Source organism: Vicia villosa, linkage group LG1 (genome assembly GCF_029867415.1).
Source record: "Vicia villosa cultivar HV-30 ecotype Madison, WI linkage group LG1, Vvil1.0, whole genome shotgun sequence".
NCBI lineage: Eukaryota > Viridiplantae > Streptophyta > Magnoliopsida > Fabales > Fabaceae > Vicia > Vicia villosa.
The window spans coordinates 144,565,096-144,588,579 of NC_081180.1; positions in this window are offsets into that span (position 1 = coordinate 144,565,096).

Sequence of the window (23,484 nt, forward strand, 5' to 3'; positions counted from 1 at the left end):
CAGTAAGAGTTTGAAATCTTGAAAACATCTTTTCAATGTCTTCATCATCCTCCATCTTGAAGGCTTCATACTTCTGGATTAAAGCAAGAGCTTTAGTCTCCTTGACTTGAGCATTTCCTTCATGAGTCATTTTCAAGGACTCATATATGTCATAGGCCGTTTCCCTGTTAGATATCTTCTCATACTCAGCATGAGAGATAGCATTCAGCAAAACAGTTCTGCATTTATGATGATTCCTGAAAAGCTTCTTCTGATCATCGTTCATTTCTTGCCTTGTCAGCTTTACGCCACTGGCATTTACTGGATGTTTGTAACCATCCATCAGAAGATCCCATAGATCACCATCTAGACCAAGAAAGTAACTTTCCAGTTTATCTTTCCAGTATTCAAAGTTTTCACCATCAAATACCGGCGGTCTAGTATAACCATTGTTACCGTTGTGTTGCTCAGCAGAGCCAGATGTAGATGCAGGTGTAGACTTTGCACTTTCATCAGCCATCTTTTACTGAAGCGTTTTTCTCTTCCTGAATCTTTTCTAAACACGGTTAAGTGCTTGCACCTTAGAACCGGCGCTCTGATGCGAATTGAAGGATAGAAAAACACTTAGAAAGGGGGGGTTTGAATAAGTGTAGCTTTAAAAACTTGACAGATAAAAATAAATTGCACAGTTATTTTTATCCTGTTTCGTTGTTAACAAAACTACTCCAGTCCACCCCCGCAGAGATGATTTACCTCAACTGAGGATTTAATCCACTAATCGCACGGATTATAATGGTTCTCCACTTAGTCAGCAACTAAGTCTTCCAGAGTCTTCTGATCACACACTGATCACTCCAGGAACAACTGCTTAGATACCCTCTAAGACTTTCTAGAGTATTCTGATCCACACGATCACTCTAGTTACAACCTGCTTAGATAACCTCTAAGACTTCCTAGAGTATTCTGATCCACACGATCACTCTAGTTCCTTACAACTTAATGTAATCAATTCTAAGAGTATTACAATTGCTTCTTAAAAGCTATAATCACAAACTGTGATATTTCTCTTAACGTTTAAGCTTAATCTCACTAATATATTACAACAGCAATGTAGTGAGCTTTGATGAAGATGAAGATTCTGAGCTTTGAGTAGAACAGAGTTTCAGCAAGTTAATGTAAGTTGTTTTTGTGCAGAATCGTTAACCTTGCTTCTCATCAGAACTTCATATTTATAGGCGTTGGAGAAGATGACCGTTGAGTGCAATTAATGCTTTGCGTGTTCCGTACAGCATCGCATTTAATGTTATACGCTTTTGTCAACTACCTCGAGCCTTGTTCACGCTGTGTCTACTGACGTTGCCTATAATAGCTTTTAACGTTCCTTTTGTCAGTCAGCGTAGCTTGCCACTTGTACTTCCTTCTGATCTGATGTTTGTGAATACAACGTTTGAATATCATCAGAGTCAAACAGCTTGGTGCAAAGCATCTTCTGATCTTCTGACCTTGAAGTGCTTCTGAGCGTGATACCATCAGAACTTCAGTGCTTCTGATCTCATGTTCTTCTGATGCTTCCATAGACCCATGTTCTGATTCTGCTTCGACCATCTTCTGATGTCTTGCCAGACCATGTTCTGATGTTGCATGCTGAACCCTTTGAGACAAAGCTTCTGAGCGCTGAATTATGCATACTCTTTATATATTTCCTGAAAAGGAAATTGCATTGGATTAGAGTACCATATTATCTTAAGCAAAATTCATATTATTGTTATCATCAAAACTAAGATAATTGATCAGAACAAATCTTGTTCTAACATTATGAAGACGGATTGGAGAAGCTCCGTAGGAAGCTGCAAAGAGGAGTTGGATCTTCGTCAAAAGCGTTCCTTTCTAGTTTTAAGCTTTTCCGTTGTTTTGTAATATTGGATCTTTGAATCCTTTTGTAAGCTTTTCCATTACTAATGAAAGAATGTTGTTATGTTTTATGTTGTTTTTGCTAATGTTTACAATTAATGTCTTAAAGTTCCTTGAAAACCAATAAAAATCATGTGCATTGCATTTCATGTATCATTCTGCATTTTGGTCTTGCTTCTGAGAGTATTCCCGAGGTCTTATTCAGTGTTCTTCATACAGAATCAAGCTGTCTCACCGGTATAACACTCGAGCTAACTGCAAGAAGAAGATGGAAGGTCTTGAACAAGAGAATCGTGAGCTACGTGAAGAGGTTGTTACTTTGAGATCTGGTGTGGAACGTCTCACTGCTCTAGTTGAGACATTGATGGCTGCTCAGAATCAGAATCAGAATCAGGTTCCTCCTCCCAATACCCAAGCTCAGGGTCAGGCTACTGTGATTTCTGAAATTGTCGCTACAACAATTCCTGCGGTTCCTGTTGGTGCTACTCAGCAACGTATGCCTAATGGATATCCCTGGAGTATTCCTGAAGGTTATCTATCTGTTCCTGAGATGACCCGTCCTTTGACTCCTGTTATGGTCAACACGTCTCCTATTGTTCATACTGGTCCTTTTGTCCCAGAGCCCATTTATGATGCTGCGCCAAGTGAAGGTTTGGGTATCCACGACAGAATGGATGGTTTCCAAGATCAGTTTGAAGAACTGCAGAAAGAGATGAAAGCCCTGCATGGGAAAGAACTGTTTGGAAAGAATGTGCATGACCTCTGCCTTGTTCCCAATGTGAAAGTACCTGCTAAGTTCAAGTTACCTGAATTCGAGAAGTATAAGGGAAATTCCTGTCCTCAGGAACATTTGGTGATGTATGTAAGGAAGATGTCCACTCACACCGATGATCAACGTCTGTTGATCCATTATTTCCAAGATAGTTTGACTGAAGCTGCTTCAAAGTGGTATATGGGCCTTGATAGCACCCATATTTGCACTTTTAATGACTTAGCTGAGGCGTTTGTGAAACAATATAAGTATAATGTGGACATGACTCCTGGTCGAGATCAACTACGAGCCATGATGCAGAAAGAGAAGGAATCCTTTAAGGAATATGCTCAGAGATGGCGTGAGGTTGCCGCCCAAGTGATTCCTCCGATGGAAGAAAAAGAGATGACTAAGATTTTCCTGAAGACTCTTGGCCCGTTTTATTATGAGAAGATGATCGCGAGTGCTCTTGTAGACTTCACTGAAATGGTGGGTATGGGTGTTAGACTGGAAGAAGCTGTGCGAGAAGGTCGTCTGGTTCAGAATGACAATCCGTCTGGTGGTACGAAGAAGTATGGTTCTTCTTTCCATAAGAAGAAGGAATCAGATACTAATGCTGTTTCTCATGGGAGGAATAGTCGATCCAGAAATCAACCTCAACAAGTGGCATCAGTGACTCCTGTTGTGAATTCAGTTCCTGTAGCTCCTGTTAATCAACAACCAGCGAGGCGGAATCCGTATCCTCGAATTAATTTTGATCCAATTCCCATGACGTACACTGAACTGTATCATGCTCTAATTCATAAGAAGTTGGTTCAACCAAGGCCACCGCCTCCTGTTCCAGAGAAACTCCCCTGGTGGTATAAGGCTGATGCCACTTGTGCTTTTCATAAGAATGCTCCTGGGCATGATTTAGAGAATTGCTGGCCTCTAAAGAATGAAGTTCAGATACTGATCCGTTCTGGTATGCTTTCTTTCCGTGATATTGGCCCAAATGTGCATAATAACCCATTGCCGACTCATGAAGCGTCTGCTGTGAATATGGTGTATGGGTGTCCTGGGAAGTATAAGATTTATCGTGTGGAACACATCAGAGGATCATTGGTAGAGATGCATGTCACTCTGTGTGAATATAGTCATTATGAGCATAATCATGCTGCTTGTAGGATTTGTTCAGTCAATCCTCGAGGATGTTACGTTGTGAGAAGAGACTTACAAGAGATGATAGATCAAAGGCTCATTGAGATTTTGAGGGATAGAGATGAGAATGATGTCAATGTGATTGAGCCGTGCTTTGAAATTCCGGAATGTGTGGAAATTGGTTATTATGGAAAAGCTGCTGTAGAACCTCTTGTGATATGTCTTCCTGGATCTGTACCTTATAGTTCTGATAAAGTTGTACCCTACAGATACAATGCCACCATGCTGGAAGCTGGAAAAGAAGTCGAGATTAAGCCTCTATTTTCTGTTGAGAATATAGCAGATGTTAGTAGAGTGACTAGAAGTGGGCGAGTTTTTACTCAGCCCCAAGCAGTTGTGGGTGTCGAGAGAAATCCTACTCAAGTGCCTGTGAACGATGCGACAAGAGTTAATGATGGGTCGTCTTCAGGAAAGGAAATGGATGAGATTTTGAATCTTATCAAGATGAGTGATTATAAGATCGTGGATCAGTTGCATCGCACTCCGTATAAGATCTCTATAATGGAATTACTAACGAGTTCTCCTGCTCATAGGGATTCTTTGATGAAGATACTTGATCAAGCCTTTGTGGATCATGATGTGACGTTGGATCAGTTTAATAGGGTTGTGAGTAATATTACTGCGTGTAACAATTTGAGCTTCAGTGATGAAGATTTGCCTGAGGAAGGAAGAAATCATGATTTGGCTTTGCACATCTCTGTCAGTTGCAAGGAGGACTCAATGTCTAATGTGTTGATCGATACTGGCTCATTGCTGAATGTCATGCCAAAATCCACTCTTGCTAAGTTGTCTTATGGTGGTACACCAATGAGATTTAGCAATGTGATTGTGAAGGCTTTTGATGGATCAAAGAAATCAGTGGTCGGAGAGGTTAATTTGCCTGTTAGTATTGGACCGTTTATCTTCAAGATTACTTTTCAAGTGATGGGTATCTTTCTTGCATACAGTTGCTTATTGGGACGCCCATGGATCCATGAAGCTGGGGCCGTTACTTCGACTCTTCACCAGAAATTGAAATTTGTGAAAGATGGAAAGATGATGGTCGTGAATGGAAAACAAGCTTTGTTGATTAGTCATCTCTCTTCATTCCGTGCCATAGAAGCTGATGAAATGGTCATTGGAACTGCATTCCAAGCCATGTTTGTTAACGATGAATCCAAAAAGGATGAAGCTTCCATTGCCTCCTTCAAAGATGCTCAGCTGGTGGTTCAGAATGGACATTCAAGAGTATGGGGACAAGTGGTGAGTCTGCAAGAGAACAAGAACAGAGTTGGTTTGGGATTTTCTGCCTCAGGCAAGTCTGTGATGAAGCCTGAGTCTGCTTTTCGTCCTTATCAGGAAATATTCCATAGTGCTGGGTTCCTACATCCAACTCTTCCAGAAGTGGACGCTATCATTGAAGATGAACCAGAGCCAGAAGTGCCAAACTATGTGACCCATGGAAAGATGATCAAGAACTGGATCACCATTGATGTTCCTGATTGTACTCATGCTTCAAAGTAATTTGCTTTTATGTTTTTCAAAATCCTTTCATTCTGCCCAAGATGAAAGTGAAATTGTTGGGGCTTTTTTCTGTTTGTTTCAAACATTAAAATCATCAATAAAAGTCATTTTGTTTCTGCATATATATGCTTTTTACCTTTTTGCTTTTTCTGGAAAGTGGTAACACACAAAAACCTTTAAAATATGTTTTCATAATCTGCACGATTACATGTTTGCATATATCTTTCCTTTTCCTGAAATAATAATCACTTGTGCAGATTAATCAATAAAACCGTTTAAAGTAATGACCCTGCACCCTCTCCTAACTTCGAGTGTCCTGTGTATGAGGCGGAAGAAGAGAGTGATGAATGTATTCCTGATGAGATTTCCCGACTGCTTGAGCACGAGGAAGACACCATTCAGCCGTATAAAGAGCCATTAGAAGTCATCAACTTGGGTTCTGAAGAGGATAAAAAGGAAGTCAAGATTGGGGCACTACTTGGTCAAGATGTTAAGAGGATTGTAGAGCTTCTTAAAGAATATGTTGACATTTTTGCGTGGTCCTACCATGTCATGCCTGGGTTGGACACAGATATTGTGGAGCATCGTTTGCCATTGAAACCAGAATGTCCTCCTGTCAAGCAAAAGCTAAGAAGAAGTCATCCCGATATGGCGGAGAAGATTAAGAATGAGGTCTTGAAACAGATAGGCGCAGGTTTCCTTGTCACTTCTGTATACCCTTAATGGATTGCCAATATTGTGCTTGTGCCAAAGAAAGACGGAAAAGTTCGCATGTGTGTTGATTATAGAGATTTGAATAAAGCCAGTCTGAAAGATGATTTTCCTCTACCTCACATTGATATGTTGGTTGATAGTACAACAAAGTTCGAGGTTTTCTCCTTCATGGATGGTTTTTCAGGATACAACCAGATTAAGATGGCACCTGAAGACGTGGAAAAGACAACCTTTATTACGCCATGGGGGACATTCTGCTACAAAGTAATGCCTTTTGGGTTGAAGAATGCTGGTGCGACGTATCAAAGGGCCATGACCACTCTTTTCCATGATATGATGCACAAAGAAATTGAGGTTTATGTGGATGACATGATTTCCAAGTCTCAGTCAGAGGAGGGGCACATGGAAGATCTTTTAAAAATGTTTCAGCGTTTGAGAAAGTATCGTCTCCGCTTAAATCCAAACAAATGCACTTTTGGTGTCCGTTCCGGAAAATTATTGGGTTTTGTTGTCAGTCAGAAGGGAATTGAAGTGGATCTTGATAAAGTCAAAGCAATTCAGGAAATGCCAGCACCAAAGACTGAGAAACAAGTGAGAGGTTTCCTCGGACGTTTGAATTATATTTCCAGGTTCATTTCCAATATGACTGCTACTTGTGAGCCAATCTTCAAGTTGTTAAAGAAAAATCAGGGATGTGTGTGGAATGAAGATTGTCAGAAAGCTTTTGACAACATCAAAGAATATCTGCTTGAACCCCCCATTTTGCTCCCTCCAGCTGAGGGAAGACCTCTGATTATGTACCTCACGGTGCTTGAGAATTCAATGGGATGTGTGTTGGGTCAGCACGACGAGTCTGGTCGAAAAGAGTATGCAATATACTACCTTAGCAAAAAGTTTACCGAGTGCGAAACAAGATACTCGCTGCTTGAGAAAACTTGCTGTGCTTTGGTGTGGGCTGCTCGCCGACTGAGACAGTATATGTTGAACCACACCGCCCTATTGATTTCCAAAATGGATCCAATTAAGTACATATTTGAAAAACCTGCGTTAACCGGAAGGATTGCTCGCTGGCAAATGCTGCTATCTGAATATGATATTGAATACCGAGCTCAAAAAGCTGTGAAAGGAAGTGTGTTGGCAGAGTATCTCGCTCACCAACCAATTGATGACCGTCAATCTATCAGAATGGACTTCCTGGATGAAGATATAATGTATTTGAGAGCTCAAGATTGGGATAAGCCATTGCCAGAAGAAGGACCAGATCTTGGATCCAAATGGGGTTTAATTTTTGATGGAGCTTCTAATGTTCATGGCCATGGTATTGGTGTTGTTATTATCACCCCGCAAGGTTCACATGTTCCTTTCACTGCAAGGATATGTTTTGATTGTACAAATAATATTGCTGAATATGAAGCTTGCATCATGGGACCTGAAGAAGCCATTAATCTAAGGATTAAGATCCTTGATGTTTATGGAGATTTTGCGCTTGTGATTAATCAGATTAAAGGAGAATGGGAAACTCGTCATCCTGGTTTAATCCCTTACAAAAATTACGCCAGAAGGCTATTGACATTCTTCAACAAAGTTGAATTCCACCACATCCCTCGAGATGAGAATCATATGGCTGATGCTTTAGCCACATTGTCTTCCATGTACAAAGTGAATTTCCATAATGAGGAGCCTCGGATTACAATCAGGCGTCTTGATAGACCTGCTCATGTATTTGCAGTTGAGGAATCAGCAGATGAGAAGCCTTGGTACTTCGATATTAAGCATTTTCTTCAGACCCAAGAATACCCACTTGGGGCATCAAATAAGGATAAGAAAACTTTGAGGAGATTGGCTGGCAGTTTCTTCATCAATGCTGATGTTTTGTATAAAAGAAATTATGACATGGTTTTGCTCAGATGCGTGGATAGACACGAAGCAGACATGTTGATGCGTGAAATTCATGAGGGTTCTTTTGGTACTCATGCTAATGGACATTCGATGGCTAAAAAGAAGCTTAGAGCAGGTTACTATTGGCTGACAATGGAATCTGATTGCTACAAGTTTGTAAAGAAGTGTCACAAGTGTCAAGTGTACGCTGACAAGATTCATGTGCCTCCGACACTTCTCAATGTTATTTCGTCTCCATGGCCTTTCTCTATGTGGGGTATTGATATTATTGGCATGATTGAACCCAAGGCTTCGAACGGACATCGATTCATCCTGGTAGCAATCGATTATTTTACCAAATGGGTAGAAGCCGCTTCATATGCTAATGTGACAGGGCAAGTTGTGGTCAGATTTATCAAGAATAACATCATCTGCCGATATGGTGTACCAAGCAAGATCATTATTGATAACGACTCAAATCTAAATAATAGCATGATGAGAGAACTGTGCAAAAGCTTCAAGATTGAACATCACAACTCTTCGCCTCATAGGCCAAAGATGAATGGAGCTGTTGAAGCAGCAAATAAGAATATTAAAAAGATTGTTCAAAAGATGGTTGTTACGTACAAGGACTGGCATGAGATGCTCCCATTTGCCTTGCATGGATACCGTACATCTGTTCGGACTTGAATTGGGGGAACTCCCTTTTCTTTGGTTTATGGTATGGAAGCAGTGCTCCCCGTCGAGGTTGAGATTCCATCATTTAGAGTTTTAATGGAAACCAAGTTATCTGAGGCTGAATGGTGTCAGAGCAGGTTTGATCAATTGAATTTGATAGAAGAAAAGAGAATGACGGCTTTATTCCACGGTCAGTTATACCAGAAAAGAATGAACAAAGCTTTTGATAAGAAGGTTTGACCTCGGGTATTCAGAGAAGGCGACCTCATGCTCAAAGGGATCTTGTCTTTCACCTCCGATTCAAGGGGCAAGTGGACTCCTAATTTTGAAGGACCATATGTTGTTAAGAAAGCCTTCTCTAGCGGTGCATTAATTCTTGCAACTATGGATGGAGAAGAGCTCCCACGTCCCGTGAATGCTGATGTAGTCAAGAAATACTTCGCCTAAAAATAATAAAAGAACAGCCCGCTAAGTTGAAAACCCGAAAGGGCGGCTTAGGAAAAAAAGAGCGTCTCGGTGGATTGAAAACCCGAAAGGGCGGTCCAAGCAAAAATTAGAGACATAAACAGAATAAAAAACCCGGTGGACTGAAAACCCGAAAGGGCGGTCCAGGCAAAAGTTAGGGATTCATGGCAAGTAACTACATCAGGCAAGACTTGATCATCAGCAGTCATCTGTTTATCATGAGAAGTTCAACACATTTCAACGGAAGCCTTTGCTCAGGAATTCCAAGTTGAGAGAGAGGATGGGGTCATTACATTTCAATGTACGTTTTTCCACAAAATTACCACTTTCCAAACTTTGTAATCATCCATGGGGTCTTGCCTTTTGCAGGCTACCATTCCATTAATAAAGTTTGAGCCTTTACCCTTTTATTGGCAATCTTATTTCTTTCATATCTCTCAAAATGTCATTTATTGTTGATAGTACTTTTTGAAACAAAGAGAAAATTGATTTCAACAAAATCTTTTTGAAAAATATAAAAGAAGTTTTGTTTTGATTCATGAGTGAATTACAAGGAATGGATATGTTGATGTATTCAGGTGCAAAGGGTATTCTAGTTGGTGTACCTTTGGCCTGGTTCAAATATGATGTAGAACTTAGCTATTTTGTTCTCTCAGCTCCAATGTTTCCTCCGTGTTGGGTAGCATTTATTCTGAAGCCGTCAAGAGTTTGTTGTAGCGATTTTCGATCATATTTGTGGATGATACCTCGAGTGCTCAGCTCGAGACATGCTTGATTATGTTATTTTTTGTACTCTATCTCTTGAGTTAATCCTTGTGCTAAGTTTTGGCAGCATGTGCATCATTAACATGCATCAAAAACAGTCATGCATTCATATTTGCTATCATGAAGTTTACTGTCAATCAGATTTCTCTTCCATTTAGAGTGTATTTAGGCAGAAAATACTCACTTTCATTGAAATCACCACTGAATTTGTTTCTATGTGGATAATATGTTTCAGTTATTCTGTTCAGATGCTTACGAACAGAAATCTAGTGGGTTATTCCCTCACTTGATCTGGTCTTATTTGGCGGTTTCATTCCATTTGGACATGGATTGAATTTTGGTCGCTGGATGTTGAGATTGTGCGTTTATGTTTGCACCCTCAACCTTTGATAAGAAAAGAAAAGTATTATTAATTGCTCTTCATCGTTAGTGGTACGTCGATGTATTTCTCTTTAATATCATCAGTGGAACGATGGTATATGTTATCGTCAATGGTACGACGGTACATCTCTTTTTTACCTCCAGTGGAACGTTGGTAGCTCACCTTCAGTGGAACGTTGGTGTATCTTGTTATATCTTCATCGTCAATGGTACGTCGATGTATTTCTCTTTAACACCTTCAGTGGAATGTTGGTATATTTTATCATCAATGGTACGGTGGTACATCTCTTTTCTACCTCCAGTGGAACGTTGGTAGCTCACCTTCAGTGGAATGTTGGTGTATATTGTTATATCTTCATCGTCAGTGGTACGTCGATGTATTTCTCTTTAATACCTTCAGTGGAACGTTGGTATATGTTATCGTCAGTGGTACGGCAGTACGTCTCTTTTCTACCTCCAGTGGAACGTTGGTAGCTCACCTTCAGTGGAACGTTGGTGTATCTTGTTATATCTTCATCTTCAATGGTACGTCAATGTATTTCTCTTTAATACCTTCAGTGGAACGTTGGTATATTTTATTTTCAATGGTACGGCGGTACATCTCTTTTCTACCTCCAGTGGAACGTTGGTAGCTCACCTTCAGTGGAACGTTGGTGTATATTGTTATATATTCATCGTTAGTGGTACGTAGATGTATTTCTCTTTAATACCTTCAGTGGAATGTTGGTATATGTTATCGTCAGTGGTACGGAGGTACGTCTCTTTTCTACCTCCAGTGGAACGTTGGTAGCTCACCTTCAGTGGAACGTTGGTGTATCTTGTTATATCTTCATCGTCAGTGGTACGTCGACGTATTTCTTTTTAATACCTTCAGTGGAACGTTGGTATATGTTATCGCCAATGGTACGGCGGTACATCTCTTTTCTACCTCCAGTGGAACGTTGGTAGCTCACCTTCAGTGAAACGTTGGTGTATATTGTTATATTTTCATCGTCAGTGGTACCTCGATGCATTTCTATTCATATCATCAGTGGAACGATGGTATGTTCTCTGTTAATGAAAGATTGGTATTCTGATTCCCCAGTGAAAGAGGATGCATATTTTCTCATCCCTAGTGAAAGAGGATTCCCCCTTTTTTTTCTCATCCCCAGTGAAAGGTGATGCTTTAACCTCTCTGGTGCGAAATGTTTTCCCCAGTGAAGTTTCGTTTCCCAGCAAAGTCTCGCTTCTCCAACAAAGTCTTGTATTCCCCCAGTGGATTTCTTCCTGCAAGACATTTTCTTTCCCCAGTCGAGTTCTTTTTCTCCCCAGTGGTGTTTTACTTCATCATCATATACATTCATTAAACATTGCATTGCATCTTAGGTTCAAAAATTGTGTGTTTTATATATTTAAGTCTCTTCAATCTCGTCAAAACGAAGATTTGCAATCATCGTATCTCCGGATCGAAGAAACTTAAATAGGGGCATCTGTCATACCCCAATTTTTTACCCTAAGATTATACATCATTTGCATTTTAATCACTAATCAAGAGCACCATTGTGAAGCTCTATCTTTGGTACTGTGGTTATCTCTGAGGTGAATGATCGAGCATTTAGCTTATTATTTGTTTAATACTAACCAAAATCCCAAAAATATGTATTTTGTCTCTTTTGTTTATGTTTTACAGGTAAAAGATCGGGCAAAAATCAAAACAGTGCAAGAAGAAAATTTTTGAAAATTTGAAGGTGGAAATCGATTTACCCATATGGGAAATCGATTTCCTGTGCGCAAAATTCAAAAAAATAAAATAAAATAAGGAGGGAAGTGTGACATCATTTTGGCACCTATTTTCTTTGATCATTTTTGCCATTTTACCAATTTTCCACCTCACCAAAATTAATTCCCTTCATTAAACCCATTTTAGTCTCATTTTACCATTTAAACACCCATTAAACACAAATTAATTACCAAATTCAAAATGACCAAATTGCCACTACTCTTGCTCCCATCCTATAAATAGAGGTCTCTACTCTCTCATTTCTCAAGCTTGGAAAGCCAACAAACCCCTTGCAATTTCTCTTCCCATCCCTACCAAAATCACCAAAGCTCTCTTTTCTTTCATAAAGTTTGTGAGTCACATCTTGAACCTCACAAACTTTGAGCTAAACCACCATCCATTTCACTCTTTTTTCTTCAATTGTTGAGAGATCAAGATTTGTGTTGGTGATTCTTGAAGTAGATCTAAATTTTGTTCAAGATTTGGTAATTTTCTTCATCTTTTTTCATCTATCATAATGTGATTCTTTTGTGCTTGTGTTTGATGCATCATTGATGCTATACTGGTCCTATTTGATGGTAAATTGATGGAAAATTCGTGCTCTAATTGATATGTGATCATAAGGTGTTTGAATTTTTGCCTAAATCAAGTTTTATGGTTCATAATGCTGTTTTTTTGAAAACTGTGCGCAGGAAATCGATTTCCTACAGAGGGAAATCGATTTCCATTCTGTTTTTTGCGCAAGATTTGAATTCTGCAGGCAGGAAATCGATTTCCTACAGAGGTAAATCGATTTCCAGTGAGGCAGAATGCTTGTTTTTGCTATTTTTGACTTGTTTTTGGTTCTAACTCTTCTTCTACTCCATTCTTTTGATATTTTCTTCGAATCACAAATTAGAGGCCTAATTTCTCTCTAATTTCAATGGACTTAGGGCGTCGATAGGATGAGAATCCAAATCCGCAAAATTAAGTGATTGAAATTATGGATGAAAGGAGCTTTTAATGTGGTTCCATCTTTTATTTCTTTTTCTTTTGATCGATGAAAGTCTTAATACCTTGACAATTCTTATGGATTTTTGGTGAAGACTAGATCGCTCCTTATTTTTATTTTCGTGCGGTATTGCTTTCGGAGAGTGATCTACATATCGCTTCTCTCGCATGCATTAGCACATAAAGTTTTGACCGGCCTCGTTGTAGGGTGATTTCTACATAAATAACTTGGCGATCTGCTTAACATAGCGCAATATTTCGTGTCCCGAATAAAAAAGATCAAATATGTAAGAGAATTGTATGCGGTTGATTTAAGACTTATGGAGGTTTATCATGTAGTCGCTATGATTCTATCAAGCTTCTAATAAACTTTCATTGAATTTAAATCCGAGAACATCCTTCATTCACCATCGATCTTTCTTACTAAATTTGATAACATACTTGACAAGTTTCAAGATGGTTATCTTTGACATCTAACAATTGACTTTAATTTCCGCAATTTATTATATTGCTCTTTATATTTTGCTTTATGCTTTATCATTCCATCATATTTACATTCCGCTATTTTCTCTTTGTCCATTTGGACACTATGTTTAAGTTTCCGCTATTTTCTCTTTGTCCACTTGGACCATACTTTACTTTTATGCTAAAACACTAATAATCAACAAAAATATAAAAAACTCTTAAGGCTCTCTTATGGACTATTGGTTACTATCCCGAGCATTTTGGAGATTCGGACTTATGGACTTAGTGCCTCTGGACCCTTATTCTGTTATTACTCTGTGATTGTTCTGTCTGTCTGGCATTGGATTGTTGTTTGTTTGTGTATGCAGGTATTTCCTTGAAAGTCCTTGATGGTTAATTCCAAGGCATTGAGATAAGGATTTTACCCGAAAACAACCGTTACTCTGCCCGATTTTCGTCAGAATTTTAATGTGCTTAATGCAAAGTGGTGCTAAGATAATAAGTTTCTCTGGATCCCCAAGTGATAATGTGTTGGTATTAATAGTCCAAAGGATGGGAAATCTACCTTGACTCACAATGTCAAGTGTTGGCTTCTTATTCCGGTTAGACCGATCTTTTCCTTAGCTTTTATTTTACGCAATAGGATAGCCTCTTCATCTCCTCCCATTCTTAAATTTTCAAAATCTTCTCCCTTTTTCAAAAACCTTCTTATGTTTGCAATCTTTTCAGAACCTTTTCTTTTAAAATATCTTTTGGCCCTTAGTGGCCTTTTCTTCAAAAGGTTTAGACACGACTAATTGTTGAAACGAGTGGCGATACCCCACGATTTTGAAATTAATTGATATAATGAGATCTTTTCCGCGTGAGAGAGCTAGTGGCATACTCGTTGATTTCTATCCGAGTTGGAGCCCTTCTTTCATTTTGCGATGCAAAGAACTCGTTTGTTCTCATGCTCAAGATCAATGGCTGAGTATTTCTCTCCGACGATGATAAAGTGTTTATTCGTTTTTTTTATAAATGTTTTCCCTTTTAAGCGGAACTACATTAGCTCTGACTTCTCCATTGCACCGAGGAGGTATGTAGGCACAAGGCTTAACGTCTTGCCGAGCTTATTTTAAAAATAAAACAAACTCTCTTTTTCTAGCACACACGACACATATTTTCAAAAAGGTTTCTGTGGAATACCACATATATGAGGGGTGCTTAAAACCTTCCCCTTGTATAAACAACACCCATACCTTAGATCTCTTTCTTGTTTTAAACTTTGGGTTTTACGTTCTTTTCCCTTTTCCTTTGGAAACAATAAAGCGCGGTGGCGATTTCAAACGAAATATTGAGTCGAGTCAATTCCTATGGCTTCGATCTCAGATTTTCCTCGCTACACCCGCGACAATGATAGAAGGGTATTATAGGATTTATATTATTAGTATTGTTATATTGATAGGGGTAATAATAGAACTTTTATTATTAGTATTGTTATTGGGTTTTTGTGTATTTGAGCTTTTAATTGAAAATCCATTATGGGAACTATATATGTAGTGTCTTTGACACAATTAAGGGTATCAAAGAAATCAAAGTTATCTTTATCTTTTATTTTAATTCTCTTAATTTTTAGTGTTCCTCCCCTTTTAGTGTAGAAAACCCTAATTTCATAGTTTTGATAGGAAACTTCCTATCAATTTTCCCTCTTTTCATCAGTCATTAACCATCTGCACCATGACCCTCTGGTCATGAGTATGCCTAAATCATCATTTGCATAATTCATCTGCATATCATGACTTCCACAATTGATTTCATAAGCATTCATCAAGTGAATAAAGGGTGATGACCCTAATGCTCATTTGTTTTTGTCTTTGTTTCTTGTTCTTGCTTTTTTTAGATCATGTGGTATATGAAAGTCAAGAAAAGCCTGGTTTTTAAGTCAATCCTCATTTAGCCTCCATAAGTTTCTTTACCTTTTATTTCATGAATACATCCGTCATTTGATTGATACACTTTTAAAGTCAAAATACTTGTTCTTACATTTTTGTTTGTTTGTTATAAACAAAAAAATTTCATTTAAAATTAAATCAAATCAAAATCATATCCATTTCATCATTAATAGACATGTTTTGATTAAATAATAAAATATATGGAGAAAAATGAGAATAAAGCAAATAATAATATTTCTATTACATTGGTCTATGTTTTAAGGGGACTTCTATGGTGAAGTCGACAAATTGACTTATTTGAAAAAGTCATTTTGACTGTCCAATCAAAAAAGACTAGTAAATCCTAAAATGCCATATCACTATTACCATACAAGCACTTTACCATAATTTTTATTTTAAAAACTTTCATTTATTGTAAATTAGTCCTTTATCAATTAATAACAATTAAAAAATATTTAATTAGAAAACCACTTTTTTACGTGTTTCTGGTCCTCCATCTTCTTCTTCCTCCACCTTCTTCTTCCTTTTCCCGTATCTCCTCCATCTTCTTCTTCATCCACCTTCTCCTTCCTTCTCTCGTATCTCCTCCATCTTCGTTGCTCAATTCCCTCATCGAATGGTTCAAAGTTATGCCCTCCCTTCTCAGGTAGTTTCTCATCTCTAAATCTTATATTTGCCTAAAATCAAGTTAATTTGGGTTAATACAGAGAAAAGTTCGATTTGGGTAATAGGATTTATATTTTAAGTTGAAGTTGATTTGAAATCTTAAACGATCGATTTGGTGATGAGGTTAAGTATTTTAAGTCGAAGTTGATAAACCCTTCATACCCATAAACAATCGATTTGGGGATTAAATTCTTACCCAGAAACAATGGACTCGATGATTAGTTGTGTATATAAAATTGAATTTAATTTGAATTCGATTTATGATATTTGGGATTAGGGCTTGTATTTTATCTAATTCTTACCCAACATTTATGAAATTGGGGATTAGGGTTTCAATTGAATTGTTAGCGTTTTCGGTTGCATAGACAAGAATCTATATTGTGATATCATTCAAATTTAAGTTGTGTGTTATTGTGAATTATGTTGATGATTTATTCTTCAGATGCTGAAATTTAAGTTGTGTGTTATTGTGAATTATGTTAATGATTTGTTCTTCAGGTTCTCAACAGTTAAGTAATGGGTGCAAATAGTTTACTCAGAAAGAGTTTGAACTCGAAAACACACACCCGAAGAAGGGCTTGCATGGGTAAACCAATCATAGTTAATGCGTGATATAAATAAGCACAAATGCGGTCTTTGTGAGGGATGCAAGGACATAGCATGATAAACACATGCCTGTAAATTTGAGATACACTCTTGTGCATTAACTGTTAGAATTTGTATGGCCAAGTTGTGTATTTGAGTTAAATAATATCAACTTTTTAGACTCAACTGAAGCTTGTTCTTTCTGATTATAATTTATCCAATATAATGATAAACATTTAAATGTTAGTCATCAAGAAAGTACAGAATTTTTTTAAATATAAAGTGAAAACTAAGTCTAATAAATTGAATATTTTGTCTCAAAGCAAAATGTTTGTTTTTTTATTACACCGGTGAATTTAGTATTGGAGTTCAATATCAATTTTGAAAACAATGCTAAATTATCACATTGAGCCTATTATTTGAAATTGATATTCACTTAAGTTTTGTTGCATTTTGAAACAGGGTAGATGAGTATGCAGCATGTTGATTAGAGATGAAGTCAACTTGTGAAGAAGGAGAATGTTAATATAAGAGAGCTCAAGTCAGATGTTAGCTCAATTAAGTTGTACATATCCGTCACAGAGGTATGTTAAATCCAGACGTAACATATCATTATTTTTTTGTTATTTGGAAAAAATTGTTATGTGTATTTGGTTTGTAATTATCGCATAGTAATTTGGTAGTGAATTTTATCAAAAAGGTCAAAACACATAATAAACGATACAATTATACAAAAGATAACCCAATTATCCATAGAAAAACATAGAAAACCGATAAGTTTAATAATCATAAGATAACACAATACAATCACATTTGATGTTTCATGGAGACCAAACCATGTGCAAATGTATCAGTACTTGTACTTTGCCTTAAACCGAATTACACATAAGACCCATTAGAAGTGACCGCCCCGACCTTCAAAAAAGAGTGACCAAATTACACAACTGACGTTTTAAACAAGAGAAGAGAATAGGTTCTTTAAAGACCTAACCTAGAGTATATAATATAGTAAAATACTAGTTTAGAAGCCAAAGAGGTCTTCAAGAACAATCTTCAAGAAGTCCAAAACAGTTGAGAAGTCCAAAATAAATAAAGATCAAAGAAATTTCAAAAACATTGAAAAGTCAAGCCATAAAAACAACAGATGAAGACAGAGAGTTAGATTATCTAAGAATATTTAATGGGTACTTGGCCTTAAACCAAAGTAATACAAAATAAAAATAAAAATCATCCAAAAGTCAATATGAAACAGCCTGCCATCATATCACAGGACACAGATAACCAATATTCTGCTTTTCTTTTTATTTTTTGTAAAATCAACAAAGTTACCACGTGGCATCATGCCACCCGTTGAATTATTCCAACGAACCAAAACATGTAAACGGCAGAGTGCAGTTCACAGAAAAAAGTTAGAGGATCTGTTTCCCATATTACAACCCAATTATGTTTTGTTAACACTTCAATAATGCAACATTTTTCTTTGAAACTAGTAGCATAAACCAACTACATTTTCCTTGAAAGGGAAAATAGAATTAAATTGAAACCACTAGCATAAACCATGCTAAGAAAATGTTAGATACACAAAATAGACCCAATACTAGCAATAACCAAACAACATCAAATCTAATCACCAAAACACCAACTACAAAGGCCTAACTTCCCCAACACGCACACCACCTACACCAGAAGGCATCACTTTGCTAAAAACGAAAACTAGACGCCAAAAAAACCAGACAAATAAACCCCCTTTCAAAAAACAAAAACCAGAAAAGCATTTCCTGTTACAAATAACACAAAAAATCGCATATTGGCCTCGACAATAGACAGCGCTACCGAACACAAACCCGTGCTGCACCAGAACAATAACCGTAAAAACTTCATTCCAATGGATTGACAACCATACAAAATCAAACTTCAAACTTCCTCCTCACTTTACCAATGCCTTCCTCCGTTTTTCTTGACCCTTCCAATAAGATTCACAGTTCAACACCACTTCATCCAACATGTTATTGCGTGAAAACACCAAAAATAGTGTGAGTTTCATTCTTGCAGAAGCCAGTGCCTGCATATAATGTATATAATTATGAAAATTTAGGTCAATTAGAAATTTAGCTATAGGAGAAATGATTAAATTAATGATATCCCATAAATTCAACATACAGTAGTGATGTCATCGAAATCACTATGGAAGACACACTCAATCATCCATCTACACAGAAAAACTCCACAGTCATTTCTGTGGGCAACTAGTAAAGGCATTAGTCTTTTCCTAATAGGTAATTATGTGGTCAGTCAGTAAAATAGAGTAATGTATGAGAGAACTTACAAATTAATCTGTTGTTGGTTAACACAATTTGGTTCAACAAGGGTGAATGTTGTTATTACATTTCCCGACAAAGTGGAATGACATCAGCAACATATTCATGACTCATAATTTCCTCAAGAAATATTGTAACACCCTCTAAACCCCACGAAAAATATCTTGCATAAATTAGAGTAAAACATGCATATCAAGAGGGCGTCATATGTATTTCAAAATACCACAAACTATAAAACGACATTAAAGTCTCTGGTCATGTTCATAACACACGTTTAATTATCATGTTTCATATGTACATCATAGCAGAAAAATAAAGTGATACCAATCATTAGATCTCAGAGCATATAATCATGCATAAACGTTAGGCACTACGACCACATCACTTAATTCAACATAATCGAAATGTAAAGAGAGTAATAAAATATCTCTCTACAACCATAAACATGAATTAAACGATAACCCCCAAAGTGTTACATAACCAGAGCATGAGTCCATCTATACCTAAGAAAACGATAAACGGAAAATAAAGCTTCTCGGCTAAATCCTCGAAAGCAACAAACACTTCTACTCCTCAGTACCTGAGCAACGTCGTATAAAACATCATTCCAACATAAGGGTGAATATTCATATCATTACGGAGACATATAATAATAAGCAATGTATATCAAATCATACAACCAACAAATTCATTACACTTCCAACAATATGGATTAAACACTTTATAAAATACACATAACATGTTTCGCATATACAACATGGCTCAAAAGATACAAGATATCAAGTAATCCAATAATAATTATCAACCAAGTACCAATTTACGCAATTAGCCCCTAACACACCAAATACAATTCATGTGACTCAATGCAAATGCATGTGGTACCATGTTATCCTTAGCGGATTTCTTCTGTCTCTCATCTCCAGACAGATAACCACCAAAATAAGTCTATCCTCTAGACTTCAAACTCATCTCCATGATTTGGGACAAGCCAATATCTCCCACATAACTACCGAACATTGCCTCTTTCTCACTTGATAAATGGATGCATGTGCAGATATCGACCACCATATGCAATTAAGACCATCTCTCAATCTTAATTATGCAAGCATATATCTCACCAATTCATCACATTTGAGTTCACCACACATTTGCACAAACATACACGTAATCATGTTATCACAAAGAATTGATTCAAAAGTCATCCAAACATCAATTCACAACATATACACACACACACACACACACACACACACACATACATATCATTTTACACAACCATGTAATGATTAAATCACCTACTTCAAACAAAACTATTTTTATTGAAAAAAATATCGCGCTAACTTTTTAACGCTTCAGACAATGCTTAAAACGGAGTTACAGTTCAAAAGCTATGAAAATTTTGAAGTTTAGAAAAGTTTACCAATGCAATGATGTAGCCGGTTACACCACAAGGTAACTGGTTACCTCAATCTCAGAATGCTGAAAAACCCAATTTTGCACCATATAACCAGTTACATCACAAGGTAAACTAATACGCGTGTGCTTAGTTCTGCGGGGAAAAAAATTGATTTTCAGTGAAAAGCACATTTTGTGCAAACCAAATGTCCTAATTCGCACATAACACACAATCGCATATTATAAGTATTAATCCTCAAATCAAAACTTAACATGTCAAAACCTAAAATTTCAATTCCCAAACCTAACATGTTACTACCCATTACTCATGCATCATATATCTCATAATAAGATGAAGACCCACCCTTATCTTAGTTGATTTCTTTCCCTAGGGTTGCCTCCTTCTTCTCTCTTTCTCTTTTCTCTTCTTTAACCTTTTTTTTCTTCCTTTTTTCTTCTCTTTTCTTACTATCTTTATCTTCTCTCTTAATTTTGTGAAAACCCCTCTAACTCATATTCTAAATTGGCTTACTAATTAACACCTCCACTATTTTTTTATACTAACTCAACATAGGCCCAATTAGCTTATATTCTCATTTTCACACTTACTAACCCAAAACACATATATCATAATTATATCACAAAACACTTATTTAATCAATTATCATACCATATAATAATTAATAAAATAAACAAACAACAAAAATAATTAATAAAATAATAAATACTAAAAACGGGATGTTACAAATATGGTCAACCACATAGTAGAAACCAAAGTTTAAGAAAGATAAACAATTGATTGGAAAGTAAAGAACACATTCACACACACACAAGCATACCACTTTTAATATTGCACGACATTTGAAATGATGTCTTTCAGGATCATCCCACGAGTCCAACCAATATAATTTTTGGTGGAAACAATCGACAATCAATAGATACTAGTGCACCCCTTGGTCGTTGAGTGGAATAAAAATATGTAAAAATGTAATATTAAGTTTTAGGAAGTAGAATTTTTAATGTGCCAAGTGTTTTGGGAACAAAGTAACACACAACTCACCCTAGAAATAACATTTTTTTGTTGTCAAGAATCGAGTTTGGTATATGTTCCTCACATAGTTCAAGATTGTTGTCCATCCAAAGCAAATTCAGTAGGCAGATACCAGATGGACTTGGTTTTTCCCACACAATCTATAAACCAGTTTTGTCTTGCAAGATACCGATCAAACAACTACTAAAGTTCCAAACGCGTGAGTTCATTATTGTGATACGTTATACTAGAAGATGGAGTCCAAGGCTATATATAGGATTAAAGTTCTTCTAAGTCCCACATCGCTTAATTTAGTGATGGAAGAGAGAATCTAAGGTTATATATAAGATTCAAGTTTTTCTTTACAAGATGTATCAGTCAAAAGCACTTTAAACTTGTATTTGATTTTTTTCTCTTATAATCTTGTTTTAGAGTGTTGTGAGGGGTAGTTAAATATTTGTTTTGGAGAGTGCGGGTGTGTTGGGGTCTTAGGATGGTTGGGGGTAGTATATGTGTTATAATAATTTTTACATAGTATTATTCTCTGGTTGTCATTTGACAACAGTCTTGATTTTTTCTCCAATTTTAGAGTTTTCACGTTAATCTCTTATGTTGTTATTTTGTTACTCTTTTTCTCTATGTTTTTTTTTTTCAAACACTACCTGCCTTTAAACTTGACCAATTTACTTTTCCAAAATGATCATATGGGATATTATGTCTAAACACATTACAAAGATGCAAGGTGAGATATGACCACCTTATCTTAGACCTTTTCTAGTTTCAAAATTATAATCAAAGATTTAGATAAAATATTATTGTAGAATTTGATTTATCTAACCGATTTAATTTAATAAGATAAGGCTTGGTTGTTATTGTTTTATTTTTTTAAACTCTAATTAAATTTAAAAAAAGAAGTAAAATTAATTCTTTTTAATTTCCTAAATTCCAATAGTTTAAGTGTTTTTTTGTCGATGTATTCTTTTTTTAGAACAACAAAAAGTTTACAAATAAGTGAAATTTTATGATTTTATTTTATATTTTAATAATAATAAATGTGTCATACTCAGAACTTTAAATTTGAAGGTAAGTTAGGTATATGTAATATGTATGGACATTTCACATCCATTCTCCATCTTGAAAGAGAATGGGAGAAAATGAAACCTTAAATAATCAGTATTCAGTGTTATATAATCATCCTTTTTTAAAAACTGAAAGAGTAGAGAGACGTGCCCACGTGTGAGCCTTAAAAAGGTTTGCAAACCTTTAATCTATCTATTACGAAGGAAAATGATGCATGGACACACAACATCTATTTCTAAACCTTGAGAGCAAATGAAATAGAGAAAGAGTGACGTGATAAGAAGAAACGCATAGATAAAGAAGAAACGCATAGATAAATGGAAGTGTTTAATGAATATATAAAGGTCTCATTTATTAGTTTTAAGAAAATGAAATTCCAACTATTTAATGAATCATTAGATTAAAGAATAAAGAAAATTAAAGGAATTTAAATATAGTCATTAGATGTCAACTTCCATTCTGATTCTCTAATTGAGACTTCCGTGAAAAAAAAATTCATTTAGGGCTCTAAAGATGAGAAGGTATTTCGAAAAGGAAATTGATTATTACTAAGAAAAATACAAAAATTAAATCTCAACCATTCATTATTACCACTATTCTAAAATTCTTATTAAAAAAAATCAAATATAAAATAAATTTAAAATTATTCTTTAAAATAATGACAAGTATACATTCTTATCTTTCTTGCTTAAATGATTCTTACTATATAGCATTACTCTTTCGAAAATAAAGAGGACAAAAATATATTATTCGGCGAAGTCTTTGTCCCATCTAAAATGCAAAGGACAATTATGGAGAGTTTTGGGATGCTTTGCAGTGAATTTAGAGGTGCAAAATATTCTTAGAGTAAAGCTTAATTCGATTGTGATTAGTATTAGAGGAGAGGCTCGTTAAATGTTTAAATAGAAATGAACTCTCAAATTTCAAAGCAATTTATTTTGAAAGATGATCTGATTTTTTGGAATCTTCGTAATAGATGGTTTAATTGTAAAATGTTACATGTCAATAGGGCGTACTTTACAGAAAAGAAGACAAATATG